Below are 27,719 nucleotides of genomic sequence, written 5' to 3'. Positions count from 1 at the left end.
AAGAAGAGGCGGAAGAACCGTTAGCTTTCGTCCTGTGTGTCTGAGCACGGAGTGTGTGAGCTGTGGCAGTAACAATGCCTTCAGTTCAGTCTCTGAGAGAGTTTATCAACGAGCGACTAACTGCTGCTGCTGAACAAATATTCTTGGAGTTTGAAAAAACGATCGTCCAGTACGAGGAAGAGATCGACCGTCAGCGCAGACTGCTGGATATCACCTGGAAACCCCAAATCAAGCTGCACAGGACAGGTGAGTGTCACTCTGAGGGAGGATCCTAATCACAGCTCTGCGGGACGTTTATGATTGTGAGGTAGAAAAACCTGAATGCATCCTTTTCATTTTCACCGAGCCGGTGTGTGTGTGTGTGTGTGTGTGTGTGTGTGTGTGTGTGTGTGTGTGTGTGTGTGTGTGTGTGTGTGAGAGAGAGAGAGAGAGAGAGCGAGAGGCTCATACAGATGTCGATATTAAGTGTAAATAACTCGGACTGAGCTGATGGACTCTGAGTTTCTGTCTTTAATGACAGTTTAATCCGAGCAGCTGCTCAGTGAGATGCAGCACAGATGCTTCTTATCTGTGATCAGTGTTTACCTTCAGACAGCTTTAACTTGATTTAAAACTGATAGATGTAAAAACAGGGCGGGTCCATCGGGCTCAGAATCTATTGGAGAACCTGGCTGGTGTCATTTGTTGCCATCAGGCTGTAAGCATGTGCTTTTTATGTCAGGAGATAAGCTGAGAACATGAAGCACGTATGAAATTATGAGTTTAGAGTCTATTAGTGTCTTAAAGTGGAGCTGCAGCGCTGGCTAGTGTGAACCTTCTGACAATAATAAATGCATATATGAACTTTAATTTGTATCATATTTGTTACAGCTGGCTTTTTTCAATTTATTGGTTGCATTTTTTTTTTTTAAATTCGTTTAGGATTTTCAGTGGAGAGAAACCCACTGATGATGTAAGTCTCAAAAACTCACAAAGACTCTATCAAATATGATACACCAGGTGTTAAGGAGTTAAAGACTTCAGCAAATGAAACAGAAACAATCAGCAGTTTCCACCAGATTCCTGTCAGTGTCAGTGTAATCTACAGGAAATGTTACAAAATGATGATTTGGTTAAAAATGTCTGCTAACTGACTTCTTCCCAAAGCCCTACCAGCTCGCTGATCACATGAAAACCTGCAGAAGCACTTTGGTTAACAGCAGCTCTTCTGAATGGAGCTGCTGATTGTTTCTAAGCTGCTTTTACTGCTCAGGAGACGAGCTTTCATGTTCCAGAGCAACTGACATTAACTTCAACTATGGACCCGCCTCATCTGCAATAATTCAGCAGGCATGAATGCACAAATACAAAAGTCAGCCATTACTTTTATGTAACTCTGGGTATACTCGGCTCTGCTCACAACCTCTTGAGATTCTGAGAAGCAAAGCTGATTTTAAAAAATGAGTCCAACGTCTAACATCATCACTTTTCTTTTTCTCGTGTCCTTTTTTCCTCCAGACGTCCCACAGCAGCCTGTCTGTAAGGAGGAGGAGGTTCTCTCTGAGCAGCAGCTCTGGAACCAGGAGAGGAGCTCCAGTGTGGACCAGGAGGAACCAGAACCTCCACAGATTAAAGAGGAACAGGAGGAACTGTGCAGCAGTCAGGAGGGAGAGCAGCTGGGACTGAAGGAGGAGACTGATACCTTTATGGTGACTGCTGCTGTTGAAGGAGACCACAGTGAACCAGAAGCAAACACTGACCAGCTCCCCTCTCACAGCTCTGACACTTTTATGTTTATTCAGTCCAAATCTAAAGAAATATTTGAAGTTATTAATAATTCTATCCAGTACGAGGAAGAGAACGACCATCAGCACAGACTCATGGATATCAGCTGGAAGCCCAAAATGCAGCTTCACATTACAGGTATGTAAAAGTCTGAATGAAGTCACGCATGAATGGGACTCATGGAGGATCCTAATCACAGCTCTGCGGGACATTTATGATTGTGAGGGCTTTTTTGGAGATGTGAGCTAACAAAGAGCAAACAGAGGACAGGACTGCACTGTGCTCCATTCAAACAGCAGGCGCTGAAATCCTTTAAGACAAATCAGGCTGGATTTGAGCCTTTTATCCATCTGAGTCCATCACTGACCGAGTTTCTTTAAGCTGATTCATTTCAAACAGCTTTATGTTTCCTGTTAAACTTGTGAGAGTTTCAAACGTCATAAATAAAGAAAAGCATCCAGTTGTCTGAATGTAATTTTTTCACCACACATAAAATGCTGCTACCAGATATTCATGCAACTATATTTTCCTGCTGTTTATCTGAAATAAATCTTCATTAAGTATTGCTTGCAAACACATGATTACTTAGCTATTAGGATTTGTATTTATAGTACATATGTTGTATTTGTATTTGCATTTAAATTTAATATTTTAACCACATTTCAAAATATATGCACAAATTAATGCATTCAGTCACCCTGATCAAGTCTTTAGTTGCGGTGTGTGGGGGTGCACTAAGGTGAAGCGCACACTCGCAATGTCTGACAGGACGTCTTGGTTTGTTAGGCTTCTATTTTGAAGTCCAGTAACCACTGTCTTTTGAGGGCAACTTCCTAAAGCCTGATTCATGGAGTGCACACATGATTATGGGCTAATGACGTTCACCTGAAAGTTTATCACTGTTAGTGGGGTAAACCGTGCAGGGGTAAAATGAGTGCAGTATTTCACTGTATATGTTTATTTGTAGCTGGAGTGTGTGGTGGAATCTCTTGAATTTTATTGGTGATGATCGGTGGCGATTTCAGGAGTAATATATTGAGAGCTCTGGAAAACAACGAGTCTGTTGTGGTTGTTTTTTCCATCATCTGGTCCCCTTCATGTTAACCACCGACCGCTACACAGTGCTGCTGTATTTGGGATCATTATCTTGTTTCTTGTGGTTAGTTTGGACGCTCGTATTTGTAAACGTCTGTGATCGTTCTGCTTCTACCATCATGAGTAAAACTGACTGAACCGCGAAGCCCGAACCATCACACGTCCTCCACCGTGCATCACAGATGAGCTTGCACGTTTAGGATAATGAGCAGAGTGACTTACTCCAAACTCTGGTCTTTCCATCACTTTGGGCAAAGATTTCTTCTTCTATCACTCAGCCCATAAAACATCGTCCCAGAGCTTTTGTGGTTCCTTTCTGTACTCCTTTGCAAATTCCAATCTGACTTTAGAATTTTTGCTGCTACTGAGTGATTGAATGTTGCAGTATGGCTCTTTGAAGTTTATTCTTGATGTTTCAGACTGTTTTTTAGGGAGTTTGACTATACTGCTCTCAGCATTTGTCTGTCATCAGTTGTTGGTTTTTTTTGGATAACCAGTTTGATGCTCGTTGCACCACACACCGCTGATTTCCTGCTTTTTCAGGACGTTCCAGATATTGGTACTGCTCACTGTTTTTGGAACCCTTAGCATGTTTTTTTTCCCCGTAGACAGCCCTCTGGTCTTCATATTGATCTGTCCTTTTCAACTATAAAAACGTTCACAGGTGAGAGTCAAAGATTAAACTGAGAGTAGATATTCAGGACTATTTAAGGATTAAACGGTCGGTCTTGTACGGCACACCTGGATAATAAGAAATGTCTGTCGTCATATTCTAAGACTTAAGCTCACTCGATAAATTGAATGTTTTAATATTATCTTATTTGCTGTTCAACTTGTCCAGAATTAAGTGCCAGGGAATAAAAACTAAATAAAATAACATAAAAACTGATCTGTCATAATCATCTTTGGAGCTCACATCTAAAATCGTAAGTACACGGCAAATACAAATTAACTGGACCTGCTGCCGTAATGCTGTGTGGGTTCACTGTGACTCCTGGAACTGTTTTCAAAATTAAAGGGTTTCTGATTGGACACCAGTACTAATGTTTGTGTTTGGTCCAGAATTGTACAAAGGTCAGAGTTTTCTTTGGACATTGGCAGCTTTTTCTCTTATTTTTACACATCATTGTACCTGAATATTTTCAGACGAATGTTTTTTGTTCGTTAAGCTACTGAACACTGACCTATGAATCACTCAAGCATAAAACAGCATCTAATTCAAGGATTGAATCAAAGACCTGACAGATTCATCTGCACCTTCAGCTGCTCATCTACTGTTCACCAAAGCGTCATCAGAAATGGTCTCAGGGAAGGGCGGCTTGCAGGAGGCCATGCCTACGGAAGGAAAACGGAGGAAAGGCTGAGGTAACTGGACTAAAAAACAGATGAATGGATCTGATGGAGTTATGAATCTGAATCACGTCAGCCTGTTTGAAGGAGGTCAGGAGAGAGGTCTAGCAGTCGGCGTCTGCAGCCTTCTGTAGAACACAGTGGAGGCACTGCCCTGGTTTGCGCTGCATTTCAGCCAGTGTTGTTGGAGCTCATATTAAAACTGAAGGAATTATAAATGCAGAAAAGTACATGCAGATTTAATCCACCGCACAATATCACCATGAGACTGGAAATGGCTTCATTTCCAGCATGAGCATGATCACAAACAGTCTGATGATGCATTCATCTAGATGGTGCTCCACTGTGTGTTTTTCTATGAGTCATGGATCAGTCTCCCTGGAGCTCAGACCTCAACATTATTGAAGAAGTGTGGGGTCTTGACAGGCAACAAAACAAAATTCAGCCAATATCCAAAGAATATCTATAAATCTTTTTCAGGAACCCTGGAGAACTCTTCCTTAACACTACCTGAATAAATGACAAAAAAAGCTGCCAAACTGTGTTCAGTCTGTGGTGAAGATTAAAGGTAGACATACCACATCAATCAATACCAAATATTTAAAATTGTACAAACCTTTGCTTTGTATACTGTATAATGTGTTTGGTTTTGCATACATTTCAATAAATCTGCCATTTCATTAAATTGCTATTTCCCCATTTTCCAGGCAAAACATAAATGAAGGATAGCTTTAGACTTTTGCACAGTATTACACTTTTATTTATCTCACTCATCTGTACATTTTTACCAACTGACATTTTTAAAATACACGTGCAAAATATAAAAAGAGCATATATTATTTAAATGTACTGGAAATGTATTCAAACTGAAAGTTCTTTAAAGAATCGACTAAAAGTTCTTTGCACTTGGAACAAAAACCTGCATGAATGCCATAAAAACGACACAAACACAATCTTTTTATTTTGTTACTATTAGAAAGTTGGTTTGTCGTGTCATACTGATCATTTATTGTTTCAGTGTATGTTCATTGCCTGCAGCTTTTCTACCTTGCCATTTAACCGCTCTCTTCCTTTACTGCTGCACGTCTGCTGATGTTCCTCTGCTGATTTCTGTAGTGGCAGCCTTTGTGGATGACATTTATTTTGTCTGTAAAAGTGTTATTTTGACAATGTATTTTCTCAGGGATGTTTTTCTAGTATCACATCACTTTTCTTTTTCTCGTGTCCTTTTGTCCCTCCAGACGTCCCACAGCAGCCTGTCTGTGAGGAGGAGGAGGTTCTCCCTGAACAGCAGCTCTGGAAGCAGCAAAGGAGCTCCAGTCTGGACCAGGAGGAACCAGAACCAGAGGGAGAGCAGCTTGGACTGAAGGAGGAGACTGATACCTTTATGGTGACTGCTGCTGAGGAAGAAGACCACAATGACCCAGAAGCAAACACTGACCAGCTTCTTTATCACAGCTGTCCTATAAATGAGAGCCAAAATCATGAAGGAAGCTGGAATTTAGATTCAGGGACAAATAGTAACTCAGAGAGTCGGTGTAACTCTGACACAGGTAAAAAGTCCTTAACATGTGATTTTTGTGGAAAATCCTTTAAGAATAAGTACAACATGAATCAACATCACAGAATCCACACAGGTGAGAAGCCGTACTCTTGTGAAACATGTGGGAAAAGTTTTTATGTGTCATCGTCTCTTAAAAGCCATAAGACTACCCATACAGGTGAGAAACCATATTCTTGTAAAACATGTGGGAAAAGTTTCACACAGAGGGGTAGTTTGACTATACACATGAGAACGCACACAGGTGAGAAGCCATATCATTGTAAAACGTGCAGGAAAATATTCACATGCAGTAGTCATTTATCAGTGCACATAAGAACACACACAGGTGAGAAACCATATTGTTGTAAAACATGCGGGAAAATGTTCACATACAGAAGTCAGCTGTTTGGGCACATAAGAACGCACACTGGTGAGAAACCGTATCATTGCAAAACATGCGGGAAAATGTTCACATATAACAGTCATTTGTGGCGGCACATGAAAACTCACACAGGGGAGAAACCATAATGTTGTAAAACATTGCAGAAAATGTTCACATACAGAAGTGTCTGTTTGGACATAGAACAACTCACACCGGTGTATCAAGCGTATCATTTTCAGAAATTGTAGTCTTGAAACATTTGGAGAGAAGCCAAGCATGAAAGAAGATTGGAGGACTTATACGTGTTCACAGGAAAGCTTTCAGAGTTCAAATATCTTTAGACTGTATTCTGACAAGCATCATTTATTGCATGTTTATTATGTATAAAGCAGAGTTTCATCTAATCTGTTCTCATCTAATTCTTCAGTAAAAATATGCTGACTCTTAAAAAAATGGATTTTAGTTTTGGTTTTATTATTAATATACAGTATTTATTTATAGGGAGATTGAAACTCAATTTGTATATTACGTTTTGTATTTGCTGTCTATTAGTGGATAACCAATGGCTGTTGTTGGTTGGTGTCTTGTGATGTAAAACTGCATTCGAGCTATTTGTTTTTTAATAAATAGAAAACATTGATGGGTTTTTTTATTTTGTTTTTTTACATTTGTAGCTATTCAGTTTATTTGGTTCATAATACCTTTGGTTATTTAGTTCATTTAGACTGACTTTGTTTTGTTGTGTTTTATCTGCATAGCAGTAACTAATGAAAGGATATTTTGACAGTAATAAAGTAGAAAATTTGGAGGGGATGATTGTTTCCCTTGGACTCCTCCAGCCTGCAGCAAAGACCTCGTTCCTGTAGCTGCACATATGTTTCTCTGCTTGAGAGCACAGTGTGAGGCAAAGGTGTTTTTCCTGCGTCATGGAGACCTGCGAGAGCTGAGCTCATCTTTCATCCAGCACCGCTTTAAAAGATCAAAGAGGGTTTTAAGCAGAGTAGAATAATAGGGATAAATGAAGATAATGGTTTATTTCAATTTTAACTTTATAACTATTGAATAGATTTTTATATATTATTGCTGTTAGCTTCTGCATGCATTAAATAAATTGAATCTGTGATTAAAGTAAAGCCCACCTGTCATTACTTATTTCATTCAATAGTTTCTTTCAGATTGTGTGTTAGAGAAACAGTTTTTCCCCTTTACCTCCATCATTTTGGTTTGTGTACACCTGAACTTTGTTGAAAACTGTTACACAGGGGTCTATGTCTGTTCCTCAGACTCCTCCCACCTGAATGCTGTCATTATAAAGCCACTTGAGCTCGGTCCTTAAGATGTTTCAGATTAAATATCTGGCACTATGACTCCATGAATATGGACTCTCAGAAGTGGAACTCGTGGAATGATGATGGAAGTCCCTAAAATATTTGGTTGTCGGATCTCTGATGCAGAGTTGGAGGTGAGTAGAAAACAGAATTTTGCAGGTAGGAGGCTGGCGTTTGAGTTCCAGCTGCTCATATATATCATAAAGTTCAGACCACATCAACTGTTTAATCAGCCATTTTATTATAGTGAATTAAAAGAAATGTGGAAAGGCTGACAGTCATGTGGTGAGTGTGTGGATGTCTGTATGTAGTGGAGGTCTGAAAAAGAATGAAAATTAAACCAATGCCAGAGAAACCACATCCCTACCTGCTGGAGAAAAGACTGAACATTTGTTACCAGGTCTTTTTGAACAATACCACAATGGTAACAGGTGTGCCTCCTCTCATCACCTGCCTCACAACCTACCTAATCCTACACAAACCCAGAAAGGGCAAAGGCCTGAGTGTGCAGGGTTATCTGGGAAGCAGTGAAGATTTTTATGTACAAGACATATAATAATCTATAAAACAGTCCAAATCACATCGATGTTTTCACAGTTGCTAAAGTTTGAATGTGAAAAGAAAGAAACATTTTTTTTTGATCCATCACTTTTAAATTCTTTGTGGAGTTTCTGTTAATATTCTTCAAATGATGGCGGCCTGTCTCATTTTACTAGTAGAAATGTTTGTGTCAGCCAGGGTTAGGGCTGTTTGTTTAGTTGATATAGGTGATGTTTCTGAGTCACATCGATCATCAGGAATATATTGAACACGACTCTGTGACCGTGCTCCTTTCCAGAGTATAAACTGAGGAGCCTGAAGGTCAAAATGATGTTTAATAGTTCAGCCAATCAAATAGTTTTGTGCTTCCACAGCAGCTCTGTCTCTGTCTCTGATCTTTACTGCTTCATTTCTCTGTTGTCTTTGTCATCAGTCCAATGACACAAGAATCAGAGGTTTAACAGTGTGTGGCTCCCTCTAGTGGATGTTGTGGAGTATTCTGTTGTCTTTGCTCCAAAGGTTTTTGTACAGAGTTTTGGTGTTTCCTGTCACTGTGGGCTGCAGAGCACAGTAGTACACAGCAGAGTCAGAGAGCTGAAGCTTCTGGATCTTCAGAGGAACTGATGTCTTGTTGATTTTAGCATCAAATCTGTCATCATTGAATTCTGCAGCCTTAACTGTTGACTCTGAGACACATTTCAGCATATACTTTGGGTAACTGTTCACTTCTTGCTTGTACCAAATCAGTGTAGGGCCAGGGTAACTGGTCTCAAATGTACATCCAAGTTTAACTGTGTCTCCTTCAGCAGCAATGACATCTCCTTGTTCCTGGATCACTTTGTCTTCTCCTTTACACTCTGAGGAAGAACAGAACATGCAGAGGAAGAGATGGATCAATAAACATGATTGATTAAAGGAGAACAATCAGCAGCTTTAAAGAGTTCTATTACATGCAGAACATTTGTCACTTTGAACCATATCAGGTGTTTTTACAAGCTAACAAATGGCAGCAGAGATGATCTTCTGAACCTTCAAACAGATTTCTTCTCTTGTCTAACACTCACCTCTGATATGAGAGAAAAGTAAAATGAGGTAAAGCAGCATGTCTTTAGTTGTTGGGTTAGTCAGACAGCAGAATGAAGAAACTAAGCAGCCTCTCTGCTGCAGTCCTTCTCCTCAACATCAGGCTGGCTGTGCTTTGACTTGTGCAGACAGAAATCATCTCATTGGTTGAGTTCAGCATCAGTGGGTGGAGTCAGAAACAGTTTCAGGTCAGTCAGTGGGGTTATTTCTGTCTTTACGTCTGTGTATTACTCTACTCGATCTATTTTCTTTTTCTTGTTTCCTTTTGTTCTTCCATACGTCCCACAGCAGCACATCTGTCAGAAGGAGCAGGAGGAGGAGGTTCTCCCTGAGCAGAAGCTCTGGAACCAGGATAGGAGATCCAGTCTGGACCAGGAGGAACCAGAACCTCCACAGATTAAAGAGGAAGAGGAGGAACTCTGCAGCAGTCAGGACGGAGAGCAACTTGTATTGAAAGAGACTGATACCTTTATGTTGACTGCTGCTTATTAGGAAAGAGATCACAGACCATAATAGGAGTAGCTCCTCTCTCACAGCTCTGCTGTAGCTGAGAGCAAAGATCAGGAAAGAAAGAATAAAGATTTGGGATCATCTAAAAATTCAGAGTCAAAGTCAAAGAAGAGACTTCACAGAAACTGACGTCAGAGCAAAATTGTAAAAGACTCTCCTCCATCAAAGAGTCAGTGTGACTCTGGCGCAGGTAAAAAGTCTTTAAAATGTGAAAAGGCTCCAAATGAATAAATTTCACAGAATCCGAACATGAAAGAAGTCGTGCTCTTGTAAAGGATGTGAGAAACATTTTACTCACAAAAGTACTTTGACTCCCCACATGAGAACACACACAGGAGAGAAGCCATATCATTGTAAAACCCACGGGAAAACATTCAATGTAGGAGTTAGTTGTCAGTACACACAAGAACTCAGACAGGTGATAAACATATGAATGTAAAGCATGTGGCAAAATATTCATATTGTGTAGAAATATTTTACGCCACACTGAAAATCACATGGGTCAGAAGTCCTAGTCTTGACAGTTAAACATTAATAGGGAATCCAGCTTTGGGCAAAACATCCAAAAATGTGTACATGTTTCAGTTTTCAGAGTTCAAACTCCTTTTGTGTTTGAGTTTATTACGTGTAACACTGATCAGTCTGATCTGTTATCCATCTACATCAGGCTTCTCGGTGATGTTTATTCTGATTAGACTTTGTTTTAAAAAAAAAAAAAAAACATGGACAGTTGTTTAGTTTATTTGGCTCATTTTCGATTATGAAGTTCATTTAAATCAGTTTATTGTTAGCTTTATTTAGGACAGCTTCCTTTGAGCTCATCGTACAGCCATGTGTCACATGATCCCAGGCAGTCATGAGTAGAGGAGGATAAGGTGGAGTAGAGATGGATGAAAATAATGGATGATTAATTTTTGTCTTCATGCATTTATTATTTTGAACATAATTGCACAGATTATTGCTGTTAGCTTCTGCAAGCTGTAAATAAAGCATTTAACTTGTTGTTAAAGTAAAACTCTCTTGTCTTTATTTTATTTGCCTGTTTGGTTTCTTTAAAATGCCAGTATCCTCTCCTCAGTGACCTAAAATACAACTATGTCTAAGTCAGGTCTTTAATCATAACCAGTTGTCCCTAGATGCAGAAACTAATCTCCTTAGCAAACACTTTATTTAAAGGTTAAAAACTTCCCAGAAACGAAAAAGTAAGAAAGAAGCTGTTGTGAGCAAAAGTGTTTTCATTGGTATTTTGGGGGCTGCCCTGCAGGGGTGCTCAAGAAAAGGCAGCAGGAGAGAATTTGGGAAGAAGACAGCAGCTGCATGGATCTTCAATTCAGCCTTTTTTAGAGACTTGCTCTGTTTGGTCAGGTAAGTTAGTCACACCACTTTAGAGTGAAAGCTCTGTCCTGGTTTGCCATGGTACCAAATAAATCTCCTTTTATTACGATTTTGTTGTATTAAAACTCCCTTAGCTAAGTGGTTCTGATGTTTTAGGGTAAGGTTTGAGTGTGTAGGCTCTGTCCGAAGTTTTCAGTGAAATGATGAATATTATACATGCAGCACGTAAGATCGACAGCACACAGTGTGCTTTGAGGTAGGAGCCAAAAAGGGTGTAGTTTGTGTGTGTGAGCACCTGTGTGTACACCTGTGAGCATGGACGCGCTTGTTTTTAAAAGGTTCCTTCATGTAATGATCTGCTAGAGGGTGTGGGGGGCCATAGCCCCATCCTCCAGGGCATGAAACAGGTATGAAGGAGATCCAGGCTCCAGACATCCCGAGGCCCCAAGAGCAAAGGAGACCAAGGAAGACCAACAGAGGGGCAGCCGCGCCACTATCCCAGAAAGAGCTGAGGAGAGCCCCAGATGAGGGGTCACTCAGCAGCCGCGGAGCAGAAGCCAAGGGGGGTTGGAGTGACGTGCCCGTGAGCTCCGCCGGCAGGCAGCTGTTCCAGAGTGACCGAGCCCCAGGCCGAGAGGCCGAGGGCACCCCACCCCCGAAGTGGCCCGAGTGAGCCCCAGGCTCCAGGCTGGACAATCTAACACCAGACAATCTAAACTAGAAATACCGAAAACTAAGCTACGAACAAGTCACACAGAGAAAAAAATAATGAATGAACAAGACTCAAAAAAACATAAAGACAAAACAAAGAGTCAGAAACCCAAGGACACTAACAGTTTTATATTTTATATTTAGACTCTTATTGACTCGATTCTGTCACAAAACAGACAAATATTCACATTTTGTTGGTTGAATCTATGTAAAATTCAAAGATAACATTTTGATATAATGAAATCAATGAGGTGATTCTCATCTATTAGCTTGAAAATGGGAATTTTATTTAAATATGAGAAGAAAGAGTTCTTAATCTTTTATTTTATAAAAGAGAAATTATGCAAAGGAATCAAAAATATGAAAAAAATAACCTAAAGGCTTTTAGCTTCATGTGAGAGATTTTAACTTAAAGAGATAAACCTCTGTTACTCTGTTTATTTTGCTTCTGCTGCATTTTTGCATGTCCTCATCCACTAAATATAAAATAGTGTAAATGAGCAGCTTTTGATGTTTGACAGTTTTTATTGTGTCTGAACGTTCCTACAGTTGGTTTGTGGTTGATGTGGATTTGCTGCTCATGTGAATCCTCCCACAGTGTTTCATTAGCAGCTGTAACCACAGTGACTCTGATAAAACAGGAATTAGCAGAATCCATCTGATATGAAGCTGTGCTTTGAATACCACTTCCCTCCTCTTTGAAGAGTAGTCAGATATCTGTGTTCAGGTTTTTGTACAGCCTCTTCTACACTTTGTATCACTGTGTTTCTAGAGCACAGTAGTAGAGAGCTGTGTCTGCCAGGGTTAGGGCTGTTATGGTCAGAGTAGTTAATCGATCTGATGTTTGGGTTTTATAACGTTTATCAGGAATATATTCATAACCACTGTTGTCTTTGGCTCCTTTCCAGAGTATAAACTGAGGAGCCTGAAGGTCAGAATGATGTCTGTACCAGTAAAGATAAGCAACACTCGAGGTTGTCTCATAGCTACATGTGAGTGTGACAGATTCTCCTTCTGTTTCAGTGACTTCAGTTTGTTGAGGAGTGATTGAGTCTCCAGCTGTTAGTCCTGGAAAAAGAAAGAAGAAAAGTAGTGAAATGCAGTCTGTATATCTGCTTAATGCAGCAGCTTCAACTAAACTTTAATCCCTGTTCTTAAACTCACCTATAATGTGAGATAGAAGCAAAAAGAGGTGCAGCAACATGTCTTTGGAGTTATTAAAGCCAGACAGACAGCACATGAACAATCTTCTTCCACTGCAGCACAATGACCAACAAATAATGTCATTGGATGAGCTCAACTTCAGTGGGCGGGGCCAGTTTAATAGCTGAGCCAATCAAATAGTTTTGAGCTTCCACAGCAGCTCTGTGTCTGGTGTTTTCTGCTTTTTTTCTCTGTTGTCTTTGTCATCAGTCCAATGATAAAAACATATGTGAACTGCTTCAGTCTTTCCAGTCATGTCAAGGCTTCCAATGTTTCCAGTGAAATGATGACTTATGTGAATGTGATGAATCTTACATTATCTATTTTCACTAAATGATGATATATAGACAGATACTTTATATGTACAGCAAAGATTAAAAAAAAAAACCAAATAAAAGAAAAAAGGAAGTTAGTTAAAAACATTCGTTACATTTAAAGTCCCTGAGCTGAATATTTCCTTTGTTTTTTCCCAAGTTACTGAATTAACAATAGGAATGAGTTTATCTGCTCTGTGTTGTTCTAAAGATGGGGTTTTTTAGATGCCAAGACAGATTTCTCTCTTTTTTAAAACTGACTTTCAAATGCATCACTGGCCTTGTCCCAGAGTTAGTGACCAATATGATTCTAAAAGTCAGCTCATGGAGACTGCAAACTACCAAAATACAAAACATTATTTGGTCAGTCCTTGTTTTCTTTCAAATGTCCTCATATTTTGAATAGTTTACCATTTGCAATAAAACTAGCTGATGTTCAACATTCAGTCTGAGAATTGTTCTCTTCACAGCAGCACTTATTATTGACACAATGGTTGAACACAGTGCAGAAGAAGAGCACCGCCTACTGGATGATGTCGCCCTCTGTCTCCTCTTTGAGCTGGTTCTTCACTTCTCTCACTTCCTCTTCCTCCTGGTTCACAGACTGTTAGCAGCATTTGAATCACTGTGAGGAGGGAGGATGGAGCACTTTTCTCTGTGTGCAAACACAGCGACCCAAATGTTCTCCATCACTGAGCTGCTTAATGCTTGACATTTAAGAATTATATGAGGTTTAAGTTTGACATGAACAGAATTTTACCAAAACAGAATCTCTCATGGTTATGATTAGAGAAAAAATACACGTGACATAAGCCAAACAGGGAATTAAAAGCAAAACTAAAATTGAAAAGAACAAAGTTAACAGTAATAAGTTAAATCATCTCATCTATATGAAAGTATGAGCACCAGAACTTGTGATTTATTAGACAAAAGGCCAAATATTTAAGATCTGAATATAATAAAAATTAATTTATGGGCAAACCATAATAATAATTAAGAAATAATCTATTCTGGCAATGCTTTGTGAGTTCCTATGTAATAAAAGTGTGTATGTTGTAGTGGTGAATGAAGTGGTGGATTAGAAGGTAGCGGAGCTAGTTCTCCTGAGCCTCCAGAACACGAGGAGAACAGCTGGACGGGCTCACCTGAGCTTCCAGTGAGGTCAGAAACTGCACCTACCGGGCACTAGCTGCTCCCACCAGAGGAGCAGTTTGTTTGTTCTGAACTCACCAAATCCAAACAGTAACTCCTTTTATAAAAATAAGATTTAAAAATGTCATCTGAGTCTGTGGTGTCAATCAGTTTAAGGAGGCACTGGATTCAAGATAGGAATCATGGTAAAGTTCAATGTAAGAAAACCATTCAGATAATTTCAAAACAGAAAACTTAAAATTCAAATGATAATATTTGTAATTTTCTTGTTTTTCATGGATGTAGAAAAAACATTGTTTTCAGCTGGAAACTGATTTGAAACAGAGAGAAATCGTCGACAGCGGAACAGTTAAAGGTAAATGTTCTCTGCCGGAACAACACCGTGTGACACCAAGCGGAAGTAAAGAAAGGAAAGGCGCGTGTGTGAACAGAGCCGAGAGTGTGGGACCGAAAAGAGTCAGCACATCACTGTGGTGTTAGCGGCTTTACACTGACTCCCCGAGCTCTCTGTAATACTTTACATTCATTAATACGAGAGAGAGAGAGTGAGAGAGAGAGAGAGAGAGGGAGGTGCGTTAACAGTCCCGCTCCGGCGGAGCTTTATCACGTGACACCAGGCGGAAGGAAACAAAGGAAAGGCGCTAATGGCGTTAGCTTTCCTTCTGTGTGACTGAGCAGAGAGTGTTGTGTTGTTGTGTGTGAGCTGAGTGTGTGAGCTGAGTGTGTGAGCTGAGTGTGTGAGCTGTGGCAGTAACAATGCCTTCAGTTCAGTCTCTGAGAGAGTTTATCAACGAGCGACTAACTGCTGCTGCTGAACAAATATTCTTGGAGTTTGAACAAACGATCGTCCAGTACGAGGAAGAGATCGACCGTCAGCGCAGACTGCTGGATATCACCTGGAAACCCCAAATAAAGCTGCACAGGACAGGTGAGTGTCCCTCTGAGGGAGGATCCTAATCACAGCTCTGCGGGACATTTATGATTGTGAGGACTTTTTGGAGATGTGAGCTAACAAAGAGCAAACAGAGGACAGGACTGCACTGTGCTCCATTCAAACAGCAGGCGCTGAAATCATTTAAAGCGTTGAAGTCAGAACTTTTTCCTCTTGATGATTTTTTAGCTAAGGAATCAGATTTATATACAAGACCAAGCTAAGAGAAATCTGAGGATGAATAGTGTGTGAGGCTGCACATGTGTTACATGTAGAGGTGACAGTATTTTCATGTAGTTGACTTTATTCCCCTTTTTAATTTTTTTACTCATATACAAGCTTATGGTTGCAGAGGTACTGATGGTGTACATTTTATTTTTATCATCACATCTGTTTTATTATTTTCATCCCTCCAGATGTCCCACAGCAGCCTGTCTGTAAGGGTAAGGAGGAGGAGGAGGAGGTTCTCCCTGAGCAGCAGCTCTGGAACCAGGAGAGGAGCTCCAGTCTGGACCAGGAGGAACCAGAACCTCCACAGATTAAAGAGGAACAGGAGGAACTGTGCAGCAGTCAGGAGGGAGAGCAGCTGGGACTGAAGGAGGAGACTGATACCTTTATGGTGACTGCTGCTGAGGAAGGAGACCACAGTGAACCAGAAGCAGACAGTGAACAGCTTCCATCTCTCAGCTCTGATAACTTTTTTTGTATCAAACCAAAAGACACAGAAGACATTAGAATTTTTTTCCAGTACAAAGAAGAGATCAACAATCAACAAAGGCAGTTGGCTGTCAACTGGAAACCTGAAATAAAGCTCTACAGAATAGGTGAGTCAGTCTCAGGGGGGATCCTATCAGGAGGATCAGAGGAGCAGGTCATAAAGAAACTGACCACATGACTGAAACTATAGTCAAATGTCTGTAGCTCAGTTTGTAGAGCAGGCCACCTACCATCTAAAAGGTTGGTTTGATCCCCATTTCTGCCACTCTTAATATTGTAGCAATTTCTCAGGTGGGTTTTTTCTGTTTTGCAGCTTGCAGGCTTGTTTCACCTGCATGGAGAGCTCCTTTGACCGCATGTTGTATGTTCACAGCAAAATCTTCCAGATGAAGGGACCACAACTCAGATCAACTCCAGGCCTTTTATCTGCTTAATTGATAATGACATAACAAAAGAATTGCCCATGAAATGGTATTTGAGTCAATTGTCCAATTACTTTTGGTCCCTTTAAAAAGAGGGTGGCACATGTTAAGGAGCTGAAACTCTTAAACCCTTCATCCAATTATAATTGGAATAAAATGTGTTTCGTTTCATCTGACCAGCTCCTTTGCTGACTAAAATGAGAATCTTGGCCTTATTTTTACTATTTTCTATCCAGAAAAGAACTCAGGGTGGGACCACTGGATTATCAGACTGGGCTGGTGGTACTCTCTTTTAAGAAGGGAAGGTGTGCTCCAGCTGTATGGGGGATCACAATGCTAAGCCTACCTGGGAAGGTGCACGCTGGAGTACTGGAGAGGAGAATTCATCCTTTAGTCAAACATCAGATTCAGGATGTACAGTACAGTTTTCATCCTGGTCATCGAACGCTGGCTCTTTATCCTCTTGAGGCTATTCGAGGGTGTGTGGGATGATAGGTTTGTAGCATAAACCTATTCGCTGGAACATTCAAGACAATTCAGTTACACAGCAAAAAGCATTGAACACCAAGCAGAGCTCTTTATATTTCTCGTATATGAGGGAGGCCCGAGCCAAGTGTCGTTCCTTCCACTTGACCTCGGTTGCTCTCGTCTGCTCCCTCGCAACACTGCTCTTTTATTGAGGTTACATGAATATACATAGGTTCATTAACATATGACGTATACATACAAAGAGTACCTTGCCTGCGCGTTGTGTAAGTGTGTGTGTGTGTGTGTGTGTGTGTGTGGGGTCAGAGTGTGACCCCATAAACGACTTCCCTAAACCTGCTGGTCTGGAAGTCCAGCAGTTCATCTAAACAAAAGGCACTTAGACTAAAACAGATATAGATATGTTTATCCTATGTGAATCATATGTGAATCTGCTCTTATATAACTATCATTAGCTTACAGCTTGAAGTGTGTAGTAGGGGTGCAACGATACACAAAATTCACGGTTCGGTTCGATACTTTGGTGTCACGGTTCGATATTTTTTCGATACAAAAAATGTTCATGCCTTTTTAATTTGTCATTTATTAAAATTATAAATATATATTTTTACTCAAAAGTACAGTTTTTAAATTTAATGTTGCTGAAACAGTAAAATAATTAAAATAAATATCTCATGGAGAAATCACTCATCTTTGGAAAAGAGAGTTTATATATAGTATTCTATTTTTATTCTATTCTGTACAGTTGTGTACTGTATTTATTCTTATTTTATTTTATTCTAATTGTCCTTCATAACTTTTGCACTGTCCACTTCCTGCTGTGACAAAACAAATTTCCCACGTGTGGGACTAATAAAGGTCATCTTATCTTATCTTATCTTATCTTATTACAGAGAAATGGCTCTTTCCAAAATAAAAGCTATACTATACGCTTCTTCTGGGGTATATTCTCAGCAGCATATTAAACATATCAGGTCCCCATAAGGAGAATCATGTGCTAACGCCTGTCTAAATGACTCGGGTAAAGTTTGTAGCATGCGTGCTTGTTGTTTTTGTCTGCTTCCACTTGTCTTTGCACTAGGATGATGTCGGCGTAAATGTGCAGTCATATTCGTTGTGTTCTCACTAGTGCTGTCAGCTTTAATCTCATTAAAATGACATTAACGCCATAACGACGCAAATCTCCGTTAACGAGTTACCGCGGATCGCCCCGTGCGTGGGGCTGGATGGCGTCAACACGTTAACGAGCTAACTGCGCTAACGCACTAGTTCCCACAAATGTAATTGAGCATTGCGTGGCACATCCGACATACTGTTTTACTTTTGTCCATGACGCGCTTACCTTCAGGGTCATACTTCACATGAAGACCAAGATAGTTCCAAAGGCCAGATCTGAATGAGGGTGGGGGAGGTTCAGTTTGCCATGTTGGAACAAGTTTAGCTTCCGTCTTGCTAGCTTGCGGTGCGCTCAGTGGATCTGCGCTCGACAGTGCAGCCTAGGCGGAGTAGTCGAACGCAGATCCACTGAGCGCTCAACACAGACAGCATCGTCAGAAGAAAAGTTGATAAAATAAATAAAAAATTTTGTATTGTTCGATACATATGCGTACCAAACCGAAAGCACTGTATCGAACGGTTCAATATCGATACGAGTATTGTTGCACCCCTAGTGTTTAGGTATGTGCTAACTAAAAATAAAGACAAGATGATAGTTTATTAAGTTTTAATGAAATTTGCAGATTGTTTCGGTGAAGTTTAATAGACTCAGCCGTCTGCTCCTTGCTATCTAAAATGTAACAGGACACCGGAGTAAATTCTCAAGCATCTCACACTTCTGATAATCAGTTGTCTGCTTGACGTTTATTCAGCTGTGTAAAAACTATAACTTTAATCTCAGCCAAACCGATTTAATCAGGAACAAATAAAATACTAAAAAAAGCCAAACAATATCATTTTTAAGTTATCTAAGTGACTTATATATCCTGTTGAACCAGAGTGGCGAAAAACCGTGGGGGAGTTTAAAAAGATTTGCCGGGAGTTCGCTGTTCTCACCAGATCTAGTGAGCCTTGCCCCCGGCTAGCTATCGAGCTGGTGGGTAACAGACGTCTCCAAAAACGTCGGAGCGCTTTTGAAAATATGTGGTGTCTTGATAAACTGAGCAGATATTTGAGGTTTACACAGCTACATTCTCGCCTGAAAATATGTTAAACGTTTATTTTGTGACCCAGAAAGAATAATAAGAGTAATATTAAAACTAACTAGCTGCCGCCATTGTTGGAAACTGAGCAGAGCCGCGCTATGAATTCTGGGGTAGGTTGGGCCACGAGGGATACACCCGACCCATCCTTCAAATCTGGGGAAATGAAGGACGCGTTTGTCGAAGTCTTTAAATTTGGACAGTCTTCGTCGTGTTGCTGTAATGTAATCTGCCTACAAATGCGGGCACAGGAGGACGCGGTTCCTGAATTTGGACACAGCTGCGATACCGGACGCAGCTTCTTCTTCTTCGGGGTTTAACAGCAGCTTGGCATCCTTGTACATGCAGTGCTGCCATCTTCTGTTTCAGTCCGTTATTACACTCTTAAATCCTACTACTTATTCCCGTGTCTTTTGGGATCTTACAAAGCTTCAAACGACGCGTCGACTATTAAATTAGTCGTCAACGATTTTGATAGTCGACGTAATCGTGACTAAATGACTAATCGTGGCATTAAATTACGCCAAATGTTTTCCTTTTAAGCACATTTTATATAAAACCGATTTTATCAGTAGGCTACCATTGTTATTAACTTCTCAATGCACTCTGGGTAGTGATGTTGAGTTCACAGTTAGCAGCGCACTGAAAATGGGTTCTGTTCAACCTTTCCAGTGTGAACCAGTGCAAACCGAGAGAGGATGAAAATAGTCAACCAGTACTTAGTTTAGATGAAGATGAAAACAATCCATCACACGAGGACGCGAGAGTGAGGGCAAACTACTGGTGTCTATGCGGCTACAGCTTGCCAATGGCAACGGTGACTGAGAGCGTAAAGAGCTCAATTTTATGGCAGCAGCTATCCATGCTGTCGCATAACTGCATGATAAAATCATTAACACATTTAAATTTTTGTTATATAGTGAAATTACGATATCGTTGTTCTTACAGATTCTCCATGCAACACAGTGCACCAAAACTTTGAAGCCGTATGTCTTAATCCAGATGTTCTTTGGGCAGCCCTTGTTAGCCTCCATGACCGCCATAGTGCTGGTCTACCAAGTCGTAACCAGGTCACTAATAGGCGAGTTAATTAATACCCTCGGTACACTATAAACAGCAGCACAGGTTAGCTGAACGAAAGCGCCTATACTGCCGACAACCAATACATGTCATCGTCCCAGAATGCATTGTGTGTGAAAAAACATGGCCGCTCCCACGGCTCCAAAATAGTTGTAATCAACAAAGATTTAATGAACAACAACAAAAAATTGTAGTTATTCTCAACTATGTTTTCATGTAGTGAAGATAATTTGTAACATATTTAGAGTAACTTGTCATAATAGCCGGGGTTCCTTCTAAGGAGTTAAAGAATTCAGCAAATGAAAACGAAGATCACTGTTGCCAAAGTGCTTGCTCATAGGGGGTCATGTGATTGTTGGGTTTTTCTCTGTATCTATTATTATAGGATATACTGTACAATATAAAGCGCCTTGAGGCAACTTTTGTTGTGATTTGGCGCTATATAAATTGAATTGAATTGTCAGTATCAGTGTATCTACAGGAAATGTTACAAAATGATGATTTGGTTAAAAATGTCTGCTAACTGACTTCTTCCCAAAGCCCTACCAGCTCGCTGATCACATGAAAACCTGCAGAAGCACTTTGGTTAACAGCAGCTCTTCTGAATGGAGCTGCTGATTGTTTCTAAGCTGCTTTTACTGCTCAGGAGACGAGCTTTCATGTTCCAGAGCAACTGACATTAACTTCAACTATGGACCTGCCTCATCTGCAATAATTCAGCAGGCGTGAATGCACAAATACAAAAGTCAGCCATTACTTTTCTCTAACTCTGGGTGTAATCGGCTCTGCTCACAAGCTCTTGAGATTCTGAGGAGCAAAGCTGATTTTAAAAAATGAGTCCAACGTCTAACATCATCACTTTTCTTTTTCTCGTGTCCTTTTTTCCTCCAGACGTCCCACAGCAGCCTGTCTGTAAGGAGGAGGAGGTTCTCTCTGAGCAGCAGCTCTGTGACCAGGAGAGGAGCTCCAGTGTGGACCAGGAGGAACCAGAACCTCCACAGATTAAAGAGGAACAGGAGGAACTGTGCAGCAGTCAGGAGGGAGAGCAGCTGGGACTGAAGGAGGAGACTGATACCTTTATGGTGACTGCTGCTGAGGAAGGAGACCACAGTGAACCAGAAGCAAACACTGACCAGCTCCCCTCACACAGCTCTGATATTTTTACGTTTATTCAGTCCAAATCTAAAGAAATATTTGAAGTTATTAATAATTCTATCCAGTACGAGGAAGAGAACGACCATCAGCACAGACTCATGGATATCAGCTGGAAGCCCAAAATGCAGCTTCACATTACAGGTATGTAAAAGTCTGAATGAAGTCACGCATGAATGGGACTCATGGAGGATCCTAATCACAGCTCTGCGGGACATTTATGATTGTGAGGGCTTTTTGGAGATGTGAGCTAACAAAGAGCAAACAGAAGACCGGACTGCACTGCGTGAATCTAAGTTATGAATCTGAATCATAGGGCTGCACGATTTTGCATAAAATGAGAATCACGATTTTTTTTGCTTAGAATTGAGATCACGATTCTCTCACGATTTTCTTTTCCAATATAAATATTTATTGCACTTATTAACTGCACATCAACTTCGTAACAGTTGAAACTGAACATAAAAACAATAAATACACATAAAAACAATAAATGCCTCACATTTTGTGGTTGCCGCAAAATGTTGTACTGCTTGAAATTCCGTCTCCACCGTTGCTCGACACTGCGTGTATAGAGCAGGTAGTGCAACAATAGAAAAATAGTTGCGGGACGGCACTGTGTAGCGTTTGTCTAGGGTGTTGATCATTTTCCTAAATCCCTCGTTTTGCACAGTGTTGATATATCTTTGGTCAGGTGATAAGTAATAGCCTCCGTAATTTCTTTGTGCCTGCGGGAGTTCAACGTGTATAGGGAAGCGCTGTATAAGGTTCCCGTTATTGATGTTTGGGTCGTTGACCGGGACGGATTTTCTCCTGTCACTTTCTCGTCATCCCTGACGTGTTCTCCGTTGTTTTTCCCTGCCAATTTGAGCATCACAGCACAGCTTCTGTATCACGTGGTATAAGGCTCCGCCCTTGTCATTTGTTGAGCAGGAAGAGTGAGCGCTGGTTTTCATGCAGATTACGTCCCGGATCAAAATGCGGTACAATCGTCGTCGTCTTTTTTTTTTTTTTTTTTTTTTTTTTTGAAATCGTTGTCATTTGGAAATGAGATCGCACATAAGTATGAATCGAGATCGCGATTTTCTAACGATTAATCGTGCAGCCCTACTGAATCATGATCAACATGTTTGAAGGAGGTCAGGAGAGAGGTCTAACAGTTGGCGTCTGCAGCCTTCTGTTGAACACGGTGGAGGTGCTGTAATGGTTTGCGCTGCATTTCAGCCAGTGTTGTTGGAGCTCATATTAAAACTGAAGGAATTATAAATGCAGAAAAGTACATGCAAATTTAATCCACCGTACAATATCACCTTGAGACTGGAAATGGCTTCATTTTCAGTCTGAGCATGATCACAAACAGTCTGGTGATGCATCAAAAGGTCATCTTTGTTAATGTTATTACTGTTAGAAAGTTCGTTTGTCATGTCATACTGATCATTTATTGATTCAGTGTATGTTCATTGCCTGCAGCTTTTCTACCTTGCCGTTTAACCTCTCTCTTCCTTTACTCCTGCACGGCTTATTTCTGGAGTGGCAGCCTTTGTGGATGACACTTATTTTCTCTGTAAAAGTGTTATTTTGACAATGTATTTTCTCAGGCATGTTTTTCTATTATCACATCACAGAGGGAGAGCAGCTTGGACTGAAGGGGGAGACTGATACCTTTATGGTGACTGCTGCTGAGGAAAGAGACCACCATGACCCAGAAGCAAACACTGACCAGCTTCTTTATCACAGCTGTCCTATAAATGAGAGCCAAAATCATGAAGGAAGCTGGAATTTAGATTCAGGGACAAATAGTAACTCAGAGAGTCGGTGTAACTCTGACAAAGGTAAAAAGTATTTAACGTGTGATTTTTGTGGAAAATCCTTTAAGGAAATGTACAAAATGAATCGACATCTGACAATCCACACAGGTAAGAAGCCATATTCTTGTGAAACATGTGGGAAAAGTTTCACAGTGAAGGGTAGTCTGACTGTGCACATGAGAACGCACACAGGTGAGAAGCCTTATTCTTGTGAAACGTGTGGGAAAAGTTTTTATTTGTCATCATCACTTAAATACCATAAGACTGCCCACACAGGTGAGAAACCATATTCTTGTAAAATATGTGGGAAAAGTTTCAGACAGAGGGGTAATTTGATTATACACAAGAGAGCACACACAGGTGAGAATCCATATCATTGTAAAATATGCAGGAAGATGTTCAGACGTAGAAGAAGTTTATCGGCGCACATGAGAACGCACACAGGTGAGAAGCCGTATTCTTGTGAAACTTGTGGGAAAAGTTTTTATTTTTCATATTCACTTAAAAGACATATGATTGCCCATACAGGTGAGAAGCTGTATTCTTGTAAAACATGTGGGAAAAGTTTAACACAGAAGGCTAGTTTGACCATACACATGAGACTGCACACAGGTGAGAGACCGTATCATTGTAAAAGATGCAGGAAAAAATTTATAAGTAGTAGTCATTTATCAGCACACACGAAAAGAGCACACAGGTGAGAAACCGTATCATTGCAAAAGATGCGGGAAAATGTTCCCATACAGAAGTCATCTGTTTGGACACACGAGTACTCACTTCGTTGACAAAGCATATGTTTGAGAAGTCGTAGTCTTGAAGCATTTAGAGAGAACAACATCTGAGAAACCAAGCGTGACAGAAGATCTAAGGATTTATACATGTTCACAGGAGAGCTGTTCAGAGAATATTTATCTATCGGCTGGTTGAAACTCATTTTGAATATCAAGTTTTATATTTGCTGTCTATTCGTGGATAACTGATGGCTTTTGCTGATTTGGAGTTGGTGTCTTGTGATGTAAAACTGCATTTAAGCTATTTGTTTTTTTAATAAATAGAAAATGTTGAAGGGTTTTTTTTAATTTTGTTTTTTACATTTTGTAGCTATTCAGTTTATTTGGTTCATATCACTTTTGGTTATTTAGTTCATTTCAACTGACTTTGTTTTGTTTTTGTTTGTTTTTTACTTTTCAATTTTGTAAGAATGTAGACATTGTTATGCGATCATCAGGTTATAACAGTACCAGCATTGGGGAGGGTCTTTGTCTTGTTGTGTTTTATCTGCATAGCAGTAACTAATGAAAGAATATTTTGACAGTAATAAAGTAGAACATTTGTTTCCCTTGGACTCCTCCAGCCTGCAGCAAAGACCTCGTTCCTGTAGCTGCACATATGTTTCTCTGCTTGAGAGCACAGTGTGAGGCAAAGATGTTTTTCCTGCGTCATGAGGACCTGCCAGAGCTGAGGAAGGCTGGTTTGAGCTCAACTTTCATTCAGCATCGCTTTAAAAGATCAAAGAGGGTTTTAAGCAGAGTAGAATAAGATGGAATAGAAAAATTTTAAAACCTTCTAGTAAACAGGGTCCCAGCTTCTCCTGGGAAAGGTCACCACTGCCATAATCCTCACAGCCCGGACCCTCCACACATCACACATCAGACTGCGGAGACAGAGCATGAAGGTGGTAAGGAGGAACTAAGGGGGGCGAGGCTGGGCAATGTAACTTCGATTGCTCTGTTGAGGGCGGGGCTCGATGGCGAACCTTTGGCTGCTCTGGTGGGGGGTTTATGGGGGACAAAAAGGGATTGGGCCGGGGGGTAGATCTGAGCCCAGCATTGACCCGCTCCATCATCTCCTCAGTGAATTTCAGGTGTGGGGAGGAGGGAGAAAGGGAGGGGGAGGGGGGTGATGGCCTGTCAGGGGTTTGGGGGACCGGGGAAGGTCGTGGTCCCTGGTCCTGGTCGTTGGTGTTGTTGAGAGAGTTGGAGGCAAATAGTGACCCCTCTTCTTGCCTCAGATGTCTCTCCAATCTGAGGCTCTTCCCAGGTGGGGGCAGATGGAGCTCCTCCTCAAGGTTTCTGCTGGGCTTTGTCTGTTCTTGGAGTACTGTTTGTTCCTCTTTATGAGATAACTCCTCGTTTATCTCAGCCTTGGCACCAAGCACAGGTGGATGACGTATGGAATAAAACAGGTTGGAGGTGAACAGTTTCACCCGTGACTTGTTAAAATTAAATCCATTTGCTTTAAACAGATGCCTGCGTTCCCAGAAAATATTCAAATTGTTGATAAAATGCACTGAGTGGTCAGTACATAATAATAATAATAATAACGGATTGCATTTATATTTAAATGCAATTTAAAATTTACCCTTCATTTTAATTTTTATATTTATTTCCTATCCTATTCATAGTCTTTTTTTTCTTTAGGTCACGAGCAGTTGTCTAAGCATTTCACTGCATATCGTACTGTGTATGACTGTGTATGTGACAAATAAAATTTGAATTTGAATTTGAATTGTCTGTGAAGGTTCTCAGTCATCCATGAATTTGAATTATATAGCGCTTTTCAGGGCACCCAAAGCGCTTTACAATTCCACTATTCATTCATTCTCACACTGGTGGAGGCAAGCTACAGTTATAGCCACAGCTGCCCTGGGGCAGACTGACAGAAGCGAGGCTGCCATATTGCGCCATCTCGTCTGCTCCTCTGACGGGCGGTACAGCTCCACTGATGAATACAGCAGAGGACTTTAGTGTTCTTACCGCACATCCTTTGTACATCCTTTACGGCAGAGTCACCCACAATCAGAGTTTCAGGCCTAGCCTTTAGCTTTCCCTGTGGCCTTTTACTTTTCAACAGATTTTCAGACCTTACTTCGCTACTTTTAGATGGATGGTTGTCCGATATAGATCCAGGGTCCTTTGATAGTGGAGCAAATCTGTTCTGCAGTTTCACATTCAGTTGTTTTGGAGGTTTGTTGTTAACCTTCCTATTCACGGTTGTCCAGTCCTGTTTCCTCCCATATACAGAGGTAGAAGAGCTTCTCTGTCTCGTAGGAAGTGAAGGCCAGTCGGTTTCAGAGATTTCAGCTCGCTGTGCTCTGCCTGTGATACGTCCTCCCCCTTCCAGGAGACATGATTTATGTCTTGGTTTTGCACCAAGACAGTCCAAGGGGGGATTATCACTTGAGAATTTATTATAATGCACAGAGTCTACTTTCTTGGTCATGTTATCTGTGCTCCTTAGCTGTGTACTAGCTTGCTCATCACCATTGTTTTGAATCAAAGGCAAGGTTGTTTCATTTCCACACAGTCCATTTACCTCCACATTTACTTCTAAGCGATGAATTTTTGTCTCCAGTGCTGCAATCTTCTGCAGGAGGCTGTGGTAGTCATCTGTGGAGAGGGAAGGCATCATGTTGCTAGTTAGCCTATCGGTTAGCACCTTTCCAGGCTATTGAGGCTGTTCGGTGCCCAGACGCTGTAATCAGGCTTCAGCTGTGTCTAGGCCACAGACACACGGAGCGCTGAGGATAAGGTAACTATAAAAATGTTGCTGTTTCTGTTAAGAACACTTTAGTCCGAATGATCTATAAGTGTCCAAAAGCTATCGCAGGTAAGCTCATACAGAAAAAAGGGAAAAAATCAGCATAAAAATCAAGACGTTAAACGTGACAAAAGTATTCAGGAGTATATAGTTTACCATGACTCCTATCAACACAATTTATAAACTGGTATATATCACCTTGTTGCTTTGTCATCTTGAAGTGGTCGTGTGATTGGCTTACCATGACTACTTTATTCTTCCTCAGTCAAACAACAGCACTCATGCGATTGTTTTGCCCCCTGAGAACCAGGTGTTGTGCCAAAAAGTGATCGTTGGGCAGACAGTGATTGCTATCAGCAGGAGCGCGTGCAGCCGCTTAAAGCTGTAGCGTCCAGATTACTTACGTAAACAGATACTTCCGTGCAACTGATATAAGGTGCAGTAAGCTGAACACCGCTTCAACCGTCTGTTTGCTGAAAAATAGTAAAATCTGTTTGCGACCGCACCGCATTTTCCTCTTAGTAACGTTAACAACGTTGTAACAATAGAAATAGTAATTAGTTAGATTACTCATTACTGAAAAAAGTAACGCTGTTACTTGTAACGCCGTTATTCCCATCACTGCCTATAAGATATATTTAGAAAGAAATATCGCCCAGTCCTAGAACACATAATCAACCATTTTATTATTGTAAATTAAAAGAAATGTGGAAAGTCAGGTGACAGTCAGGTGGTGAGTGTGTGGTGAGGTCTGAAAAAGAATGAAAATTAAACCAATGCCAGAGAAACCACATCCCCGCCTGCTGGAGAAAAGACTGAACATTTGTTACCAGGTCTTTTTCAACAATACAACAATGGTAACAGGTGTGCCTCCTCTCATCACCTGCCTCACAACCTACCTAATCCTACACAAACCCAGAAAGGGGAATGGCCCAAGTGGGCGGAGTTATCTGGGAAGTGGTGAAGATTATTGTGTACAAGGCTCATAATAATCTGTAAAACAGTCCAAAGCACATCGATGTTTCCACATTTACTAAAGTTTGAATGTGAAAAGAAAAAACTTGCTTGCTGCGAG

At 40.7% G+C, this 27,719-nt stretch overlaps 1 pseudogene; it reads left to right on the top strand.

Moving 5' to 3' along the window:
• Window positions 1-24,884, top strand: LOC134616218 (uncharacterized; annotated as a pseudogene).
• Window positions 24,885-27,719: the final 2,835 nt, after the last annotated feature.

Source organism: Pelmatolapia mariae, linkage group LG18 (genome assembly GCF_036321145.2).
Source record: "Pelmatolapia mariae isolate MD_Pm_ZW linkage group LG18, Pm_UMD_F_2, whole genome shotgun sequence".
Lineage (NCBI taxonomy): Eukaryota > Metazoa > Chordata > Actinopteri > Cichliformes > Cichlidae > Pelmatolapia > Pelmatolapia mariae.
Note: the sequence above shows the minus strand (reverse complement) of the source record. Positions and strands in the feature narration are given on the sequence as shown.